Source organism: Rhyacophila brunnea, unplaced genomic scaffold, assembly GCF_057557595.1.
Source record: "Rhyacophila brunnea isolate RB1 unplaced genomic scaffold, BYU_Rbru_1.0 scaffold_8, whole genome shotgun sequence".
Taxonomy (NCBI): domain Eukaryota; kingdom Metazoa; phylum Arthropoda; class Insecta; order Trichoptera; family Rhyacophilidae; genus Rhyacophila; species Rhyacophila brunnea.
This window is the reverse complement of record NW_028233350.1, coordinates 32,302,031-32,320,256: the sequence shown is the minus strand read 5'-3', so window position 1 is coordinate 32,320,256 and position 18,226 is coordinate 32,302,031.

Below are 18,226 nucleotides of genomic sequence, written 5' to 3'. Positions count from 1 at the left end.
TAATAATACATAAAGAAGTGTGCGCACTTGGGAGATAGGTTGTGTTATTGTGACACGAAATCTAATAAGCCTACATAACTTTGATTGACCCGCTAGATTTCGTTCATCTCATTATAGTGCACTGGACCGTACTAGTGCATGAACATAATATCGTTTTGTACACAGCCAATGTACGAGGTTCATATAACTGGCTGAGGCTTTCATCAGACATCCATCACAAGTTCATGTAATTTCTAATAATGTTCCTCATCATGTTTCAAATATTTTAAATTATTTTTGGGACTTAAATGGTTTTCAATCACTATTACTATGATATAGTGATGTGAATGTCATCCTTAATATTGTAATTATTTATAACTGCCAATAAATTGATCTATGTACCTACCCGCATATAGATACTTGTGTGTAATATTATTTTTTTTTTGACTGGCATTGCAGATATAAATTACAAACTATATAATATATCAAAAATATAATTTAAAATGCTGACAACTGTGAATCGTGTTGTTTATTAACAAATCAAAATATCAGAAAACATAAAAAATATTGAATAATTTTCTAGTAAAATAAAGTCAAATACGAAATAAATATACATCCAAAAATATTGATCTGTCTGCTTTAACTCGCCAAAGCATGTATGTCGCGTCAGGCCACGGACGAATTAACTCGCGGGTACTTGTAAACGTCATAACTTCTGAATGAACTGTTTGTGTATATTTTCTAAACAATATTTATCATTTTCATTCACTCACGATAAACTCGATAAACATGTTGATTTGGTAAATTTTCACAAATATTTAGCATTGTGTTCCTATTTCATATTTTTTAAGGGATTTATTTTATTCCAAAAAGGATTCCCTGGCCTACAAGACCTAGTAAAAATTACCTGGCAGTGATAAGGTTAAATTCCATTATCCCATTGCTTACATATATGTACGTCGGTAAGTACATACAATTTTAGAAATACATACATACCTTTATTCAAATTAATGATCTCATTGGACGTCTGTTTATTACATGAAAATACACAATTTTTTCCCTAAGTATATATAATGTAAAGTTCTAATGAAAATCTTATATTCTTGGGTGCCTCATTTTTAATCAGTGAGTTTTTTCTGAACAGCCAATTCAATGCTCCGTACTCTATGACGTTTTCAGAAGTAATAATTTCAGACTACACTTTTTTCTGGATAAGTTTTTCGAAATGCAGTTGTCAGTTATTTTAAAACCCCGCGTAACTTTTAAAAGTCTTCCCATAAATTAATATTTTTTAGTCATGTTTTTCACTCTTCACATATTTTTGTAATCTTAAAAATGCAATTGTAGAAAAAAAAATCTAATAAATTGCCTTATAAATAAAATGCGTATATTAAAAATAATTTAACACACACGAGTACATTATTTCCGTAATTAATATACTATAATAGACAAAGAAAAATATATTTTGATCTTTCTCTAATCGATATTATATAATACCTATTATATAAGTGAGAGCGAGAGAAAAAATAAATACAATGTCTGCTATGAAAAAGAAGCTATTAAAACTATATAAAAATCATTCGTATAATTCATATAATACAAAGAAACCTACCAAAGAAACTTTTTATAAAGTGTTCATAAAAAAATAAACCATTTCCTCTAAAACTAGTGTAACCAACGAGCTATTAACTATATGGATACCGTATTTTTGTTTGAGTAAGACACATCTCTCAGACTATACCTACGGACTCCTGTGTGTACCTAGCTCAACATAACTTTGTAAAATATTTTTAAGAGAACTATTTAATTTAAAAAATATAAATATACATATATATATATTACTAAATTGTGTCTTTTTTAATATTAAAGAAACTAATATTCTTTTTTTCTGTAACTAATAAATTGTATTTTTGTTCAACTGATATTTTTAAGTGTACCTATGTACGTTCAATGTCATATTATTAATATAATAAAATTGTAAAAATAAATAAATTTTTAAATAGTTCATTGATTTATTTACAATAATCTACAGCAGAAAAGACAATATTATGCGGAAATGATGCACTATTGCATTCAGACAGTATCAACGTCTAATATACACCATGATAGTTGGATAGGGTATGTCACTAAAAGTTGGATAATCCTCGAATAACCCTAATTTTATTATCAGGTATTTTAATGAATTAGACCTAATTATGTAGGTACTTTGCTTATTAGTTTGTAAACTATATTGGCGAAAACATAATGTCATTGGCGAAAACCGATAAAACGCGTATCTTGGAATAAACGAATAGCGCCTATACACGTCCATGGATTTATTGGCACCATTATGCGTCAATTACATTGAGCTACTTTACAAGCTGTTTGTTGGCGAATTTAAAAGCGGGCGATTCAGCTACTCCGATTATGATGATGACACACAAAACTTTCCAATCGCTGAGAAGCCAACAAGCTAGAGACTATTTTGACAGAACGTAGTTCGTTTTTACCGGGAGGTCGGTACTACGCTAGACGCCGGCGTGTAGCGTGTAAAGTTCACGCGGCTTTCAACTTTTCTCGGTAGATTGTTTACAATCTGCTTGTTAGCTTGTTCGATTATGACACTGAGCGACTTTACAGGCAGATTGTAAATTCGCCAACAAGCAGCTCGTAAAGTAGCTCAATGTCATTGACGCATTAGTGTGTAAATTCAACTATCACGATAATAACTGTTTACACGTACCAACCTTAAAAAATGCTAAGACTGTCTCGCCAATCTCATTCTTCAAGCGTAAGCGAGATGCGTTGATGTAATTTTTGGTGCTATTTGACTGATTGTGAAAAATTGTAAACGTCAAAATGCTTTTCGAGGTGTAGTTCGCATTTTTTCCGACAGATTCGCCACTACCGTTTGCGCAGGAGCAAATATCGCAAAAAATCGCAAAAAAACTGAACACAGAAGCTTGTGATTTTTTTAACCCATGCATGCAATCTTGCAACTTGCACAATAATTTGTGTTTACACGTCATGTTCGAGTTATGGCCGCGATAATACGTACTGTCAGAAATAAATCCATGCACGTGTGAACGGGGTAATATGTTAAATCATAATAATCCAAGAATCAATTTGTTTGTCTTGACTACAAACAAGAGAGAGAGAAAAATCACCAAACTAATAAAATGTGTGATAGTTTATTATCCAATAAATTGATTTAATGATTTGATGAGATAAGTTGACGACTTTTCTGTTGCCAACTCTTCCAACTCCACTGGAATAAATGGCAATGAATTCATTTGTATATTTTTTTCAACAGTGAACCATGTTTCTAATTGTATTATTTCGTCAATATTGCCAATCTAATGATATTACCAGTATTGATTCCCCAGTCAGGCCACTAATTTAGATCTCAGGTTGAGAATATTATAATGTTGCCATAAGTAGGCACCATTACAAAAATATGCGAAAGAAAATATTTGCAGAGAAGACAAGCGCAGAAGTAATCTGTTAAAAAAATATCTCCACTAAATTTGAAAAAGGCTTGAAATATAAAGGTTTGTTTATATTGGCGTTATAATAGACTTATCCCAAAACAAGAGAGCGCACCATATCCTCTGTACAAATCCAACGTTATGCGAGATTAATAAAAAGCAATTTCGGTTTTATAATAATATATTGTTTTGAGGCCGGATTAAGTGTCTACTTCGTGAATGTTATTGTAGAATTTGCATACAGTAAGCATTGCAGCGACATATTTGTTATATAACGTGGCATTCGGTTGGTAGAATTTCATTATAACTAACGACCACATAACAAATTAATAAATATAATTCCGAAAGGCTACACCCCAATACACTACATTTTGAAGCAGGGTTTTGAATGTGTGAGTGTCGTACAAAAATTTAACAAACATTATAGACGTGCAATAGTGTGTTCTGCAATCTTCAAATACACCAAAATTAAATGAGCGTCAGTGCATAAACCGAGAGCAGTTGTCAGAACGAAGGACAAGCCTATAGTGACGTATTCTTCTATATTCTATCGCATATTCTTTCACACCCGAAATCGGCTGCCTGTTACTCCACACCCATTAGGTATTTCAGTTCCTATGAATTATGTGTTCCCTGATAACAAGTTCACCGAGGCGTTACAAAAATTGTAGATTTCAAAATAAACATCATATTATGAATATAACAAAATATTATTCATTCAAAAGATAGATAAGTAGGATGTTTATTTTTGTATATAATTATGCTAATTTATTCAAACTTCATAAATTATTTTATCACCCACTGCAAACAAAATATTAAAATTTTACCTCAAAATATCAAAGAAATAAAAGCGAAAAACGTGTAGTTTTTTTTTATATTGTAATGTTATTTAACTATTCTAAAGTAGGCTATTTTTTATTCGCTTTCAAAATATTGCATTATTCTCATTCTATAAACGTGGAATCGGGGTAGCCCCTCCAATTTTCGGCCTTTCGGCAGCGGCGTGTTTCTTTAACTCATTCGTCAAAAATTTTAAAAGAGTGCCTCCGAAGAGTTAAAACCAGTCACAAAAAGTCATTAAATTATCTGTATTTAAATTTAAAAAAAAAAAGTGTATTTCTCACAAAGTAAGTGTATTTATTATTTGAAAAAAATACATTTGACAATGTATGACTTATAAGGAAATGACTTATGTATCGTGTGTATATTCGGGCTACGACGTTCGACAGGGCATAAGCTGCGGCTTCAAATGCACCAAATTATTCTACCCGTTTAATTTTAATTGTAAAAATAATATCTCAAAAACATGACATAAATTCTATCCTCGGAATTGAAACAGATACCATTCTAAAAAATATTCTCCCAGCACGAAAATAATGAACAAAATATTGATAACTTTAAATGTATTACACAAAAATTAACATTTAATGGTACTGTTGTGTACACTAATAAGACATCACACCTATTTCATTTACAATGCTATTTGATTATAGCATCATACAAACTTTAAGCTTTTAAAGTAAACAATATAATATAACATAAACATTTATGCACCCACTTGACTGTGTCAACTTAAGAAATGTTCAAAGGGATCTCACAGCATTCAAGTCACCATCTAAAAGCAGTAAATTAACTAAAATAACGTCTTGAACCAAAATGCACACCTGCAGTAATAAATAAGATGATATATGTATCTTTTTATACAAATAGCACTTTACCCTCTTTTAAAATACTGACACGAGTTAAGAAATACATTTAAGTGATAATTAATAATATTATTTACGAGCTCGTGCAATCTGTTCTCACCCTTTTGGAGTGAACACCTGCACGTCATATCCTGCACTTAACTATGTTGATTTAAACAAATGCATCATTATGAAATTGCTCTCACGCTTTTGCAAGCGTAGAAATAAACCAGAAAAAGCACTTAACTGGTAAACATCAATATTATTTACGAGCTTATGTTTTATACTCGAAGTAGAGCAATCCGTTATCTACATTAATTGCACAAATGTGCATCCTTTTTGGATTAGTTTAGACACTTATGAACACTTGCATAGTCAAATAATGTTATAAATGTTATTCCTTGTTAATGTAAAGCATATATCATAACGAACACGTGCAGTCTGTTCAAGTCAAAAACCCATTAAAGAGAATAGTATAAAACCTCAGGGAATGTCACTCCTGTTGTCTTTAGTCTCCAACCATTGTACTGTACGTAACTTATGTCTGTCAAACACTTTGTACTAAAATTATTACTAAAATAAATAGTAATGTTTTACTTTACGTAAAACACTATTTGCTCCGCTGTGTTCACAATCAATTACAAACGCCCACCGCTCAAGCATCCTAGAAGGTAAATCTCCTGACAAATTACCTTCAAAGACGTACAGTCTATAAATGTACAAGAAAACTGTGAAGAATTATATCAAGGAGTTTCACAGAGTGTCCCAATTCTGGTAAGAACTTAAGGAAGGTTAATACCATCAAACCATATAGGTTACCTGCCAACCCAGATCTCCTACTTCCTCAAGCTACTCATCACTAGGACATAACAGTACGTTTACATTTGACACTTATATCGTCATATTTATGTATGACACCATATTCACTAAGTGTAAACAGTAATAATTATATGTGTACCAGCCACTTATTTCGCGTGTGTCGACACTCACCTGTCACTTATTCAATCTACTTATATATGCAAATGTAAACACCGCGTATACGACAAGTCAGAACTTCCAGCGACATATCACCGAAGTTGAGCCACCGTCTACTTTTATGTCAAGTACCTGACACATTATTCGTAGTTTGACAGGTAGTGAAGTGCATAGGTATATTTCGAAAACAACGGATAATAATTAATTATCATACATCATGAATGTTAAAAAAGAGTGGTTGAAAGCGGATATATTCGACTTAATTGACCAGTACCAGACCAAACCCAGAATTATGGGATGTGAACACGAAGGAATATAAGAATAGAACAAAGAAAAGTGATGCGATATTAGAACTAGCAAACAAATTTGATACAACAATAGTGGATATAAACCGAAAATTACACAACTTACGGAATCAATTCAATAATGAACAAAAAAAATAAACGGAAGGCACCTAGTTCTTCTCGTCGCTGAATCCATTCCCGCACCCATTTAGACCGTTTTTTCCTCCTCTTTGTTGCCAAAAGACTTAAAATAATAACACTAGCTGCTATTTTCTTTTTTTTTGACATTTCCATATTGACAACTGATAACTGACATAACGTTTTTGAGAAGTATACGAAATAAGTGTCCGAATAAGTTACAATGCCATATGTAAATACCGCATATTTATTCCAAATGTTTCCATTGAATAAAGTGAAGAAAGTTTATTTCAACGAGAAGTATACGAGAATTTTATGTCAGATCCATACAAGAGTAAACAGTAAGTGAAATTGTATGTCAGACACATAAAATAACTATAACGGTATAAGTGCCAGATGTAAACGTACCATAAGAAGCCATAGAATTAAATTGTGCATTTGGTGGCAATCTATTTAGTCACTTCAGAGGAATTCTGAAAATTTCGCCACTATAGCATAGTCTTAATATATATTTATAATTAAATATTTCCTGATACGTGTACCAACTAATCCATTCTTTAAAAGCTTAAGATAGCAGAATATTTTATTGTATACCTACACGAAAGCTCTCGACCATCTCCAGTTCTTTGGCCATGCAGCACGGAGAAGCATGATTTGCAGTGACGTCCCGTGAGGGTAGGCATATTGAGCGTCGCTTGGGGGCGGCAGCTACTCGAAGGGCGGTAAACCGAGGAGAATCATTGGGTATATGTAGAAATAACTACCTAAACTTAGTAATAACAAAAATATCTTTCAATTAAAAAATCAGCTCACTGGTTGGAAACAAAATGTATTAATTAACATAAAAGGTTTAACAGGACTGTATTTTTTTTGTCGGGTTCGCAATATCTAGTTTATTTCCGTTGCATATCGGCATCCTTGGTGACACGTGCAGATTTGCGAATAATTACAGTCTGTAGTGATAGGTTTATAATATGTTGTTTTGCTAGTAATGTATCCATACAATTTTTTTCTTAGTTATTGGAGTCATGAAAGGATGATAAAAATACTATATAAAAAAAATGGGCTGGCATTTTGGCGCTGCCTAGGGGCGGCAATTTGTCTAGGGACGTCACTGATGATTTGAATTAATGGACGAAGAAAAAAAACACCAGCACACTGGATTAATCAAATAAAAATATATCTTCACTGTTATCGACAATCTGTTCAGCCAAGTCTAAGGACAGCAGAAAGAGAATCACGTATAGAATTTGGAACTGATTATGACAACCTTTATCATCAGTAAAGAGGCAGGCAGAATTAATTACAAATGTAAATAGGTATAAATGCTTCGTTTATCTATATACTTTTGCATTCCGCAACTTTTAAGTCTGAAAATATGCCCACGGGTCTTCTTTCACAGTTCCAATTTCAAACACATTATTTCGAAGTCAAATGTTATCGATTAAATTATACTTGAACGTTATATTATTTTGTGGTAAAACTTTTTTATTTAAGGGGGGACATGCTCAGCGTAGGTCAAAATAGAGCTTTTGTTATATTTTCAAAGCATGATCCTGGACATACCTTTAACGTTTCAGATAATCTATTTATATAATGTTGAAGCCTTATTATTTTTTATATTTATTTTAAGCATTTGATGACTGCATAAAGTATTTTTATTACATAAAATAGTATTCTTTTAAACCATATTTCAGTACATAAATGTGCAGTGGTGTTAAGTTTTTTTACATTTATTAATTTTTAAACGCATTTATAAAACCATCAGTATAATTTATATTGACATTATTGTAGTGAAATATTTACGATAAAAAATTATATTGATAATCTCTGTGATCCCAAATTTGACAAGAATTGGGCATTTTATTATTCAAAAAATGGGCAAGATTAACACATTTGAAGATAATTCTAAAGATACTCATTATAAGCTATATCTTTGACCATTCAAGTGTGATAAACATCCTACGAATAATGATTGCTTTATAATAATTATTGACCTGAAATCTGACAAAAAAAAATATATTCTTCTTGGCGCTACAACCCTGTGTAGGTCTTGGCCTCCTGCAGTATCCAGGTTTGTCCAAAGCCGCTTTTCTCCAGTTAACGACGCCTATGGTCTTTAAATCCAATCCGACACTACCCCTATAACCTATACGAGGTCGACCAGGTTTTTCAAATGTATTTTTTTGTCATGCGTGACTCAAAGCGTACAGCTCATAATTGTATATTCGTCTCTATCCTAACTGTGTCTGCTCAAATGAGCCCAACACTCTTTCCATGTTTTTGGTTATACAACAGATCTCTGATCATTTATGACAACTGGTTCAAATACCAACAACGTTAAACCAAAACCAACCGATTTGCAAAAGTAAAAATATTACAAAAGGGACTACTAAGGTTTCTATATTTCCAATGTGTATTATGTCTCTGAGACTAGGGCGATGAGGGCAAGAGAAAGACACAAACGAGACACATATTGTGATGTAAGGTGCTGCTGATAAATGAGTCCATAATCATATAGCGCGTAGGGATAATGACAACCGCGAAAAACTTATGTTTGGTCATATTGAAGATCAGAGAAAACGATGAAGAGCTCCTCGTAGATGAATGGACTAAACAAAAAGTAAACTGATTCTTTCACTTACATAATATATTCCACAAATCTATGACTGATAAGAGAGATCTGGAGCCTAATCATGAAGTAGACAGCTACCCTACAACCACAAAATTATTTGGGTAACGATCTTAATTTTGACCCGAAAAATAATAAAACATATGAAGCTATTATTGTTTTACTCAACTCTGCTTTAATTGTAACGTTAATGCACAAAGCGGATTCAATCCAAAATTACTTCACTATTGTATTAGAAAACGATTTAAAAGTTTAGCAATGTAAGATGTGGATTTCAAAAATTAGACGCAAGCTTTATAATCGAATTTCCTCGACAAGACAGTGAGTGTCCTAAACGTCATTTCTTCCGCTAATCCCAAGGCTTTATTGTACGGTGGGCGTATTTCACGTCAACGCAATTACGGAAAGCTCGCCCTGTAGCTCACGAGCTTTATGTATGAGCTTAGCCTTGCATGAGCCAGAACCGGTTGCACACCTTTATTCATTGCTTTCATTTAAAATGTAAAGGTATATATTATATACTATAGTTTACGTCATTCACTAGCGAACACAAGAATTATCTACGCCCTTTCGCACAAAGAAACTCGCCAGGATAGTAATCACGTTTAATTTGTCAAGGTGATTTTCTTGTCATTCACAAAACACATGTAACTTAATGTACTGCTGCAGATACCATCGTGCATTATTTTTGGTAGAAAAAACATTCGCATGTAACAAATTTCATTTGACATAGGCCTCAGGTACAATAGCAAAATGTGTATGTCCGATCCTGATAGGATCATATGGGCCTCCACAGAGTGGAGGTTTGTATTGACAGATTTTGTTTTTTACGAGAAATGGATGTCAGCCACTTGCTCAACATATTAGGTCCATACCCTGACACACACAAATTGAAAAACAATATGTGTACTTGCCAGACCCAGGATTCGAACCTGGGACCCACGGCTTTATAGTCCAACGCTTATGCCGCGCGGCCACCGTGGGCGTTAAAATGTGTATAAGCTGTTTTTTTTTCATTTGTTTCGGCTAGCCCAGTGGTCGGCAAACACCGGCTCGCGAGCCACGTGTGGCTCTTTGGTCCCTTGTGTGCGGCTCTGCCACAAATGCCCTCTGCTCGATTTGACATGGCTACGGAAGACGAAAACCGTGAATTTAAAGTTGAATGGACCGAGACTTTCGTGTTTTTTCAAAACTTAAATGGCCTACCGACCTGTATTATTTGTCGGGAAAAATTGGCGTATAACAAGAAGTCAAATTTGGAGAGATACTTTACAACTTAACATGCCCTATCGCGTCATTTAGCACTAAACATCCTGTCGGTGTCAACTTTAGAATAGTCAAGAAAAATCAAGTTCTGTATTTAATTACTGAATACGACCTTCCAACAATGTTAATATTGAAAGTTTTGTGGTTAGTAAAGAGTTTTTTAAGAGAGGATATAAAGGGTAAATTGAGACGTCGTCTTATTGATGAGAACCTGGAATCGTGCTTAAAATTAAAAACAACAACATACAAACCTGACGTCCACAAATTTTCTAAGGATATGCAAAGCTATTATTTACATTGAGTGTTTGTCATTCATTATTATGATTTAAATTTAATTTTTATCAATAAATAAGATCATTATTACGTATGATATCAAGTTTTATTCAGTGTACCTATAGTTTAATGAAGACAAAACTTTAACTAAAGTTTATTAACTTAATAAACAGTGTATGTACCTACGTTTAGTATGTACCAAAGTTTAGTTTAAGACATTTGGCTCTCAAAAGGAATCTCAATCGTTGTGCTGTTGATATTTGGCTCTGTTGACAAACGAGTTTGCCGACCACTGGGCTAGCCGCATGCACTTTCCACTGTCTAGGTATGGTCTAGTCATGGTGCGGAAAAGAGTTGCAACATTGCCGGCTATTTATGTATGACCATGTTCTAATCAAGACGAATTTCTACGTGCGACCGGGATACAGTCAACACAACCCACAAATCTATTTTAATTCATTCTACTCGTTTATAAATTTAAAAAAAATAGTAAACGAATTAATAAAATAATAAAATTGTAGTTAAGAATGAAATTAAACACTATTTGATTTTATAGTCCTTTATAATATTGACTACAATAAACTTTGGATACCCCACATATCACATGAACAACCCACAAATCTATTTTAATGTAATCTACTCATTTAAAAATTAAAAAAAAATAGTAAACGAATTATTTTTAAACATCTACAGTTAAAATGGTAGTTAAGAATGAAATAAAACACCATATGATTTTATAGTCCTTTATAATATTGACCATAATAAACTTTGGATACCCCACATATAACATGAACGACCCACAAATCTATTTTAATGCAATCTAGTCATTTACAAATTTAAAAAAAAAAATAGTAAACGAATTATTTAAAAAAAATCTACAGTTAAAATTGTAGTTAAGAATGAAATAAAACACAATATGATTATATAGTCCTTTATAATATTGACCACAATAAACTTTGGATACCCCACATATCACATGAAATTATTGTTTTAATCTTAGGCAATCTATCTGTAGGCAATACCTACGCATTAATTTACGTAGTAAAATTTTATAGTCAAGTATCTATATATAAGATAATAATTAGTAAATCAAGTGTTTACAAGAAGGAGGGTCGTATTCAATTAATTGTACCGTTAATAATTTAATTAGAATTCAGTAATTTGATGTATACGGTTGGTTTATCCATATACTTAATACAGATTCTAACATTGATAGTATTTGTAGATTACGCCCAATTCTCTATTATTATAGATTGCTATTTAATAGTCTCTTAATTGTCAATGTTATTACGCCGACCCTGAAAAGCTATTACGAATATCTTCTTAGTTCGTCACTGTATTTCATCACAAGTCTGCACGTTAGTAGATTAAAGCTAAGGGTCTTACATGCATCTAATAAGGCTTAACAAAAATCGTACTCGTTATAATTTGTAATGCATACTTAAATAAATAAATATTATTTTAATATTAATACTATCGAATGAAGGTACTTTATGGAATCTGAATTTAAATTCTAATGGATTTAAGTTTTGTACTATTCCATTTGAGTCGTGTTTGTGACCCGGGTAGATATTGTTATATTTAAAAAAAAAAGAGAAAAGTGTAATGTAGTATTATCGTTAGAATGATAATAGAAATGAGTTTAACAATTATAATGAACAATTGTTAAACATGAAGTGCCAACTAATTCAATCGATAAAACATAAAATATTTAGTACTATTAATCTCAAGCATATAAGTTCGGCTTTATGTTAACTTAAATAATGTTTTATACCTTTATCTACCTCGAATAAAATGTAATTTGTAAACTCGTTTGAAATATGAAATTATAATTTTTGGGCGCCTTGAAGGTGTGTATTTTACAAATTAAATATAACAATATAAAAATAAGAACACAGCTTAATTTGTTAAAAGTGTTATTTAATTACACAAAATCAATTTCGTACGACAAGCGTACTACATTGAAATTTAAAATTGATACAAAAAAACAAATATAAATTTTAATACAAATTCGAGATGCGTTCGTTTGGTATGGGTCATAGAGCATTTTTAAATGGTTTTGATTACTTAGCTTTTATATTTTAAATGATGGCTGCTATTTCAGCTTGGCTGGAACTGTATATCTTCCAGTCCGAAAGGGAGCACAAATGGCGTTGAAACTGTTTTTATATGTTAACCGGTGACGTCCGAACTGCACTGAATCTAATCCCGGAGTGAGATCTTGTGGGCGGAAATGAGTTGTTTGTTTACATCATGCTTTCAAAAAAGCGGGAAGAATCCTCATTGGTTCATTTTTTAACGGTCATTGTTTTAGAAACAAGGTTGACACACACTGTTAACAAGGTTGTGCCAAATTTTGTTGTTAATTAATTAACATTATTTATTTAAGTCTGCGTTTGAAATGTAGACATGTCACGTGAAATGTAACATGACAATATATCTTATTAGTTGTCAACTCCATTAATTTCCAATACGTTACCATTATTCCCAGAATAGACGTTTTTACACCTATTGAGTGTCGTATTTTTATTGTTTATGATTGTATTACTAATGATCTATTATTCCGTTTTGACGATTTATATACGCTTATCGAGTGTATTATTATTGATCAGGAAGGGGGTGTTTTACAAACACTTCAACTATTAATAATTTGTTTGTTATATTATATTTGTATTGTGACCCTTGACGTCATAGGTAGGTGATAAAGTTTTTATCTACTTTATTGTATTGATTTGTTAAATAAGTTAGATTTAATTATTATTGTATTCGTTGTCAATGAGTAAGTACTTGCCTTTTGGTGAGTGTACATAGTGCCTAAAGATACCGAAAGGTGAAACCCGGGTCGCAAAAAACGACTCAAATGGAATAGTATAAAACTTAAATTCATTAAAATTTAAATATTATTTTATTATATTTTTTGTGTAATTAACAATATAAACGTAATTGTAAAACATTAAATTATTTTTAATTCAAGTGTCCGATTGAAAATACTTATTTCAAAGTAGATATTACGAAACAATAAGTATTTTCCTATTAATTATAATACTTTTATTGTATGTAATAACATCCTAAATAAATAATAAAACAATAATAATAACTTATCACAGACCAAAAATAATCAAGAACATATATTATAAATTAGTTACGATCAAGTAACTTAACTTTTTCAGCCCAAGGGTTAATTTTATTTCAAGTCAAAAATAAACATTTTATAGCGACAATTTCTGCTATGAGCTTATTATGGCGGAAAACTTTTCAAACTTTTACAATTCAATTTCCCGTTTCCAAAAACTTTCAACAGATGGCATTAGCACTCATTTCTTTTTTTATATGTAGATACTAAGCTAATCTGTAATAATTATATATATATAATGAATTATTTTTCTTGTGCCTACCTATCTATATAGATTGAAAATTCATATACTTTTGAATTCTTATATTATATCATATATTATACTGGGGGGCAAAAGGTTTTCTTGAAAATCATTTGAAGACGAAGCATAGCACAAGTATCGCACTAATTTTCTTCCGAATTGTATATGTAACGTAATATACATATTTACTTACGAAAGTTAAATTAAAAATAGTATAACCTAATATATGTGCATTTTTTATAGGTATATAGAGGTAACTATAAAATTTTGTTAGGGAGGGCATGGAGATTTTTGAAGCGTTTAAGTGGGGCTTGGCAGAAATAAGGTTGGGAAACACTGCAGGTAGATATCAACTGCATACCAATGGCGAAGGGTAGAGGTAGGCTGTTAAGATCCGACATAAATTGTGCACAACAAACTTTATCATTCAAACGTATTTGTTTTCATTGAAGTAAGACTACAATGATGTGTAGATAACGTGTTAAAATTCAATTAAACGATTCAAATTAATCCAAACCATAGCAGATATTAATCAAAAATTATCGTTTATCTGTAAAATATCTTTATAGTTAATATATAGTTAATTCAACGAAAAAAATAAGTATTATCTACTAATTCCTCCTTCTCTTTTTCTTTTTTCATATCTTTTAAATTGGTGTTAAGAGGATGGCTAACAATACTTCTTTTCAAAAATGTGCGATATAAGCCAAGTAGCAAATGGATCAAACTTATACTGGAGTAAGACCACGTAAAAACAAAAAAGCTTTGAATTCATAGACAAATAAGATAAATAGCCGGCATCAGTTGTTTTGTGTATAAATTATATTCCACACTGATGACAGCAGGATACGACAGGAAGGAGTCGGCGAGACAAGCAAGGGGAGGTTTATTTCCTGCGGTGAACGAAAGACTAAGCTTAAATTATACTGATGATGATATTTGATAGAGTAAAATAGTGCTTCCCAAACAGTAGTATGCGGTTGATTTTTTTCACATCGAATAATAATTGACGCGCAGAACCCATTTCCAATTGAAGACTACAAAAAGCTCTGCACTAACGTAAGATGATTGCAATGAGTTTTATTTATCTCTGTCGCTAAACATTTTTATTTATATTCTTTATTTAAAAGAAGTGATATTACTGTGTATCAATTACATCCCACTAGAGTATATGCTTCATAACTTTGCACACCGGCTCTAGGATGAAAATGACGTAATATATTCTAAAAATATTTATTTACATATTATATCATCTGTCGATTAATTTAGTACTACATAACATATTCTTTCTTTTCTTTCGAACGTGTCTGATCCTAATAGGATCATATGGGCCTCCACAGAGTGGAGGTTTGTATTAACAGATTTTGTTTTTACGAGAAATGGATGTCAGCCACTTGCTCAACCTATTAGGTCCATACTATGGCTCATACACAAATTGAAAAAACATTGTGTGTACTTGCCAGACATAGGATTCAAACCAGGGACCCACGACGCTGATCTAATAATTTTATACGAGATAATCAGGTAAAGAGGCGTATTAGTATTATAGTAGAGTCCAAAAAAGTGCAAAAAACGTGCAAACTTATAAAACATATACTCTAACAACCTTCATACATAATGTAATATCGTCTTTGTTCTGGTAGAACACACTAACTGGAGAATACTAGTTTTCTGTAATTTGACTTTGAAGTTGTTAAAATGTTTGAAATGGTATATCGTGTGAGTTTATTAAGTAATCGTAAAAAGGATGACTTTAAAATAAAGACTGTTTATTTATTAAGAAGGTTTACAGACGGTAAAGTTTGAAATAAGGAACATTTTGGTATAACTAACTCAATATGTCATTTTTTTTGAATTAGTGTCTCCTGCCAGAACAGTGACGATATATTATCCACAATTATTTTTATTATAAGTGAGAAACGCCGGTAAATATCTAGTCTAGACTCTAGAGTTTAGAGAGCGTACTATACAGCAGTGCTCTGCGAACGGTGGTCCGCGGACCTAAGAGGTTCTGTAGACTTTGCCTAGGGGCCAGCAAGTCGCCTAGTCAAATTATACAAATGTGGAATAAAAACGGTTGAAATAAATATTTTTTTAATCATACATATACAAAGAAATTCAATCAATGTATTTTTGTTATTGTTCCTACAAGGAATTCTCACAATTTCGCAACAATTGCTACGAAGCCTGACTCATGTTTTTCAAAGAACAAATGTTTACCATTGAAATCAATGTAGGTAAGTATATCACCCCGCATCAGTTGAAACATGACCTTATGGTGGAGCGAGCTCAAAAGAAATTTTTGAGACTCCTTTATTTGAGGTTATATGGATACTATCCGTGGCTTTATGCAACTGACTTTCTCTTGGGTATGCTCATATACTGTAGTTTAAATATTAGAAGATATCAATATTTGGCCACGTATTTTTTTCGACTTATACGTGGCGTAAATGAGAACTATTCTTGGTAGTATTGACTTGTGTCTCCCTGATAACTATCTTAGAAATCGGGAAGCGTCAGTTGTTTGTTCTCCCGAGAAGCAGAACTAAACTGCCATCGGTGATGCCAATTGGGAGAGCAATAACTCTGTTCAACCAAATCGCTTCGGATGTTGATATATTCCACCTACATGAGGATGAGTATAGGTGAACGTTGTTTAATAAATTCTTAAAATAAGGTCCACTTAGCTCATTCGGTGTGCTTTATAATTTATATATATTTTTTTATATTTTTTTACCTTTACTATACTGATACAATTGATACTTCACGATACTGCACATATTTACTTCTTCTTTACACTGTTTCTTCCTTTTTAAATGGCATGTTGTGAACAGCTTAAATTTATAATTTTTAATGTTCACGGTATGTAAAAAAAAAAAATTTAAAAACAAATTTGAATGCCCATGGGACTGTGAATTTAAAAAAAACGTTTAAAAAGGTGTGTTTCTCTGTTACCCAGTGTGCGACAAGTAATCTGCAACATTATTTTTTTTATTTACTTAAATACTTAAATAATTTATAACAATATGCGCGTAAATTGTTCGGCAGACGGTTTATTATCGGAGCCAAATATTTTTTATATTTTATATTATAACCCGAGATTTGAAAAGTTATTAGTTTGTTATTATTTGGTGATATAATTTTTAATTAAAATATTTTAAATTCCTCATTGTATATAGTGGTGGTAAATTAAAAATTATTCGAGTTAAAAATGTCCCTTTTATAAATTTCGATTTTTAATATTTACATATTTTTATTACACGGCATGCAACCAATGAAGTATTGTCCCATTAGTAAGAAGCGGCTTGTAGCCAGTGTAGTGTAAATGTATTTAAATTACCTGTATATCCGATAGTATGATATGGAGAAAACTGAAAAATAAAAATAATTCAAACAATCTTATTATGCATTGCAAGTTTACTTCATTCCTTTGCAGTATTTTGATTCTGAAATAAATGCACCATTATAGATTTGAGATAAAACGAAAATGTCGTTTGTCGTCGAACTTTTCTTTAGTGTTAAGTTTAATAATATAATTAAAAGTTTCACCTCTCTGCTCGATCACGTAACAATAGATTAATCTTTAAAGTTTAAATTGGTAGGATCGCAGAAACATTTCACAGCCTCTCAGGACATGGTGCAAGATAACCGAGAGTCTTATCGATACTTCACTTTCATCTTAAGACAAGAAAATCGCGCCTATTCGATATTATTTTGATTAACAGTGAACAAATATTTGATCAGCGTTCTATACTAGATATTTGTATTCAAAATAATCAACGTTATGTTTCCAAGCAATAGCTCGTGAGCGTGAACTCTCGCTAAAATAATATGAAGAAACGCTCACAGAAATGTTTAAATTTATGGTAGTTTATTATGATTGTAAATTCAGAATCTCTCGTGGCTTCTTGGAGACATTATGTAGTAGTCATACAATTCCATTTGACAAATTAGATGGAGAGAAAAAAGTGAAGATTTCTCTCATTTTAGAAACAAATTGATACATGAGCTAATTATAAATGATTTGTTCAAAATCAACAAACAGAACGATTTAATATTAGTATCTGTATAAATTTAGCACATTATAATTAGTAATGTTCAATAGTTTTGAGGCAAGGGATGGTGTGATGAGGGGTAGGTAATGAATAGAATC